Source organism: Ischnura elegans, chromosome X, assembly GCF_921293095.1.
Source record: "Ischnura elegans chromosome X, ioIscEleg1.1, whole genome shotgun sequence".
In the NCBI taxonomy this organism is placed as follows: Eukaryota; Metazoa; Arthropoda; class Insecta; order Odonata; family Coenagrionidae; genus Ischnura; species Ischnura elegans.
The window spans coordinates 117,031,915-117,036,723 of NC_060259.1; the positions used below are offsets into that span (position 1 = coordinate 117,031,915).

General features: G+C 35.0%; 1 long non-coding RNA gene across 1 annotated transcript; it reads left to right on the plus strand.

Annotated features, from left to right (window-relative positions):
* The first annotated feature begins 3,257 nt into the window (after window positions 1–3,257).
* LOC124171714 lies at window positions 3,258–4,018 on the plus strand. Its single transcript, XR_006867920.1, has 3 exons — window positions 3,258–3,503; window positions 3,617–3,777; window positions 3,861–4,018. It is a non-coding gene; the product is annotated as an uncharacterized LOC124171714 (long non-coding RNA).
* Window positions 4,019–4,809: the final 791 nt, after the last annotated feature.

The following is a 4,809-nucleotide window of genomic DNA, read 5'->3' on the forward strand; positions in this document are numbered from 1 at the left end:
TAATAATTTGGATTGGACGACAAAGTTCATAATCCTGTCTCTCATCATTAGCTCAAAAATTTTAGATATATTAGTCAGCAAGGATACTGGCCGGTAATTTCCTATGTTGTCCACATCACCTTTTTTGTGGATCAGTTTTATTTTAGCTATTTTTAAATAGTTTGGAAACTCACCCTTATTAAAGGACTCATTTATTATGAAAGCTAAGGGCTTAATTATAGCTTTAGAGCATTTTTTTAGGATGAAGGAAGGAATATCGTCTATCCCAACTGATGGTTTGTCTTTCAGGCTATTTATGCACTTCAATACCTCATTTTCTGTTACCGGAAAAAGGACCATAGAGGAGCACATGTGTTGACAGTGCCCCGTACTGAATCTGTCACTACTTATTATTGAGCTATGTAATTGTAGGGGTACAGTTGCAAGGTACAAGCCAAGCAAGGTACAAGGTTAGCAGCCAAAGTTTCGATTTATTTTCTTAAATCATCTTCAGGGCTATGTTAGTAAAAGTGTCAAACAATAAAAAATACAGAGAATAAGACGATACACAATATTTATACACAAAGAAGGAAATATGTATATATAAACATATATATAAGAACAGAATGTAATATACAAAAATTTTTGACATATTACATTATATCAATATTTCTACGATCCATAAACTATAAAAATATTTATATTTGTGATAGTTAATAACTTCTATTAATGCCATGTTGCCAAACGGAGCTGTGCGGGGCCAGTGCCGGTTACCAGGAAGCAAAGTCACGCGCGCAAGACCTGGCAACGCAGCTTTCATTTGTTCCGTCGTTTTTTTTTTAAGTGGCCATGGATAATGATCTAAACTATATGAAAATCATGTATATTCCGATTTCCCAATAATCCGGTTTGGCTGAAAAATATTGGTTTTTCTCCGAGCATGTCTAAAAATAGGGACGAAAGAAGTTTTTTAACAATTGATTGAAGCATACAGATAACACAAATGCTTGTGCAACGTAAAATCATCGAAATATAGTGGCGTTTCTAGCGGGACATTATAAAACTATGGTAGTGACTATTGGTGTAGATATTGATACGTGTAATAGAGCACGTGATGCCCAATATTTTTAAAAATATTGCGCGCCGATTTATCTGCCAATAAATTAGAAATTGTCATACGGGCTTAATTATTGGTAATATCCTGTGAGCCACCTCAAGGGTGTTTGGCACGAGAACGGATTAAAAAAAATAATGTTAAAATTCTGTGTGATAAGATCCTAAAAGACGACAGGAAAGGTTTATAGTAAAGCAAATCATTTCGGAACAGAGTACTAGGTATATCCATAAAGTCAGATCCTGATTAAATTTCTAAAGGGGAGAATGATGCCTCTGTAGCTTAACTGACTAAATCACGGCAAATTGGGGGATCCTGGTTCGAATCCTGGTCAAGGCGAATGATTTTTTTCCCTGTGGATTTTTCGCACAATTAGTGAATTGCAAGTGACTACCCAAGGAGGAAGAAAAGTCAAAATGACATCACTTTGACCTCAAAATGACCCACAAAAAGTCATTATTCAGTCAGGACTGTAAAGGTGACTTTTTGCGGGTCATTCTGATGTCAAAGTGACATCATTTTGACTTTGAATTCATTTGTACAAGTTTTCACTAAAAGTGAGAATCTATAAAAAAATTGTCAAATATTCTCTACGATACTCACTCTCCCCGCATTCCAACCTGAAGGTTGGTTTGGAAAGGTGAGGGTAGAGCTCACCCCTGACACTTAATCACAAAACCGCGCATGCGAATATCACATCTAAAGGAGGGGGGCCAGTTCCTTTCCCTGGGCTAGTTCTACAGATAATTATTAATTTTGGGGAGCCCAAAGTTTCACCCCAGGTTTGAACTCCTGGGACCCATCTGCCAATAGTCAGTGGCTACATCCAATAGGTCACTCAGTGGCATAGCCAGGTTTTAGGCCTAAATTTAAAAGGCGCCCCTTAATTAAAATTTTCCCCTCCCTCCCTTCCCCTATTGGTACCCCAAGACGTGACTGCCTTGGGCGATATATATCGTGAAATATCGCGATAATTAATTATATCGGGAATACTAATTTGAGTTTTGTACATTATCGATAAATAATTGTTCGATAAATAGGGCCCAATAAAAGTATCGGGACCGATAGAATACTGGAACCGATAAAATATCACGATATATCGTCCAATAAAAATATCGGGTGCGATAAATTAACTGAGCCATTAAAAATATCGGAATCGTTAAAAATAGTCTTCCGATAAAATACTACGGAACTACTATTATAAGGTAGAAATACCCTTTCGATATAATATAAAGATATATCATCCGATAAGAAATATTGGGCCTGATAAAAATCGCCATTTGATAAAATACTACGCTAGATAATCCGATAAAAAAATCGCCACTGCTAAAATATCACGAAATATCGTCCAATAAAACTTGCTGCTCGAATAAAATATCACGATTTATTGTCTCATAAAAGCCGCAGCCGCGATAAAACATCGTGATTTATCACCCGATCGCGTCGTCGCGCGCGATAAATTATCATGTTTTGGCATCGGGAAATTAGTTTGGGAAAATGATTATGGCTAGAATATGTATAGGGTTGGCCTTCGTTTATGCTAGACCATAAATCGTTGCGTTAAAAACTCACAAATATATGGTACATCGCGATATTAAATAGGAGGTATTTTTTCATCGAATTATATAATGTGATATATTTTATCTGAAGGCAAATTTTTATCGGGCTGGAGATTTTTTTATGAAATGATACATCGTGGTATTTTATCGGTAGGCGATTTTTATGGGCTCCGATGTTTCTATCGGATGATATATATCGTGATATTTTAATGGATATTGGATGATATTCATCGTGATTTTTTTGTTCTCGATATTTTTATCGATTTTCGTCCAAGATTAAATGACGTTTTATGATAATTGTTCCTTAAAAATGGTCTATTACTCGCTTTTACCGCAAGAAAGTCCCCGGGAACGAACCTATTTCGCCAAAATATTTCGAAGGAAATCCGTGACGCGCCATTTCTAAACTAGAATGCGCCGCGGTTTTTTTTAAATAACTCATCGTCGCTGATTGCTACATTTGCGTAAGAAATAATTAAGCTTCTCCTCGTTTTCAATAATATTATCGGTGAGAGCTCGTACGTGCGTCACTAAGGGAATAATAGCCAATAATAAATATCGGTCTTCATTTGAAATCAACAATGGAGCGTTTGTTTAACTCATGGAGAATACATTATTAATCATGGTTTCACTGTAATGTGCCATTTCTCGGATTATTTACGCTTGTTTTTACAAACGAGAAAAGAGATTGCAACCATACAAGAGAGGAAAAGGAAATGAAGATTTGCTTATATTGCTCCAGAAGATGAGATGTTTGAAGCAGCTAACATGCCAAAACTTCTCTGGATGACGAGAAGGATTTAAAAAACTTTGAAGAGCTCCTAAAAACCTCATCTCTCTTCAAATCATTTGTGAGTAAATTGACTGTTATCCGCTCTACATCATCCATCAAATTAACCCTTCTATTTTCCCCTCTTGTGCCATATGTTAAAGTTAAAATTTATTTTGGTTTCCTTTCTCACAGGTTTAACATCTTAGACAAATTGCAGTTGATCATACTGATGGAGTTTTCAGCCCATGAGGCCATAAATATGTGTACGAATGAATTTGCTCGCTGCATCAATTGGGATGGAGAGCTTGGAAAAATTATGTTCAACAAACCCTACATCAATAAGGCTATTTGCAGTTAGTATCAATTTTTCTATTTAATGTATCATCAAAATTAGAAACTTTCAGCTTCTTGATGTTATTTTTTCCTTTGTTTGCAGTCCCACGATGGAAGAATTTCCCTCAGGGTAAAGTAATTAAGAAGAAGGCAAAGATTCAGCGGTGGTTCAACAAAATTGCTTAAGCAACTAGAGGCAACTGAAGGGAAAGGAAATGCTACAGAATGAACTGTAATGGCCAATGTAGATGATTTTTCTTGATTTCTATTTGAAGAGGGAGAATAGGAACATTAAAAGGAAAATTAAAAACAAATCCTTAGGAATTTCTTCTTGTAAAACCTATCAGTTTTTTGTTGCAATAAATCCTAATAAAGGTTGAGTTTCATATCTGAAGTGTTTAATTTATCCCTAAATGACAATCTAAATACAGAAATTATAGTATGAATTGTTATTAGAAGAACAAATAGGTTTGGTCACAAATAGTCAAAGTGAGTTCAAAATGAGGTCAAAATGATAGGTAGTCATTTAAGGTCATATTGACATCATCATGAGTCAAGAAAGATGTCATTTCACGGGACCATTTTGAGGTCACCGTGACTACCAAGCCATGACTTGAAAATGACATCAAGATGATGTCATAATGACTTTTCATTCCTCCTTGGGTACCTTAAAGATATCACCTCTGTAAAATTCTTATCCTTACCTTGTATAAGTCCCTCAGCTTACTAATAACTAATCGCTTAAGAAACTATAAAGATATCACCCTGGCTAGTCCCGGTGTACTCAAATTAAAAAAAAATAGCAAACAGTCTCGTAGTCGTTAAGTGCTAAGCCTCTCCCTATTGGAAATTTCTTATAAGAAAATTTCTTATCAGAAATTGGACATATTTCTTATAAGAAAATTTCTTATAAGAATTTTTCTATAAGAAAATTTCTTATCAGAAATTGGGCATATTTCTTATAAGAAAATTTCTTGTAAGAATTTTTCTATAAGAAAATTTCTTATCAGAAATTGGACATATTTCTTATAAGAAAATTTCTTATAAGAATT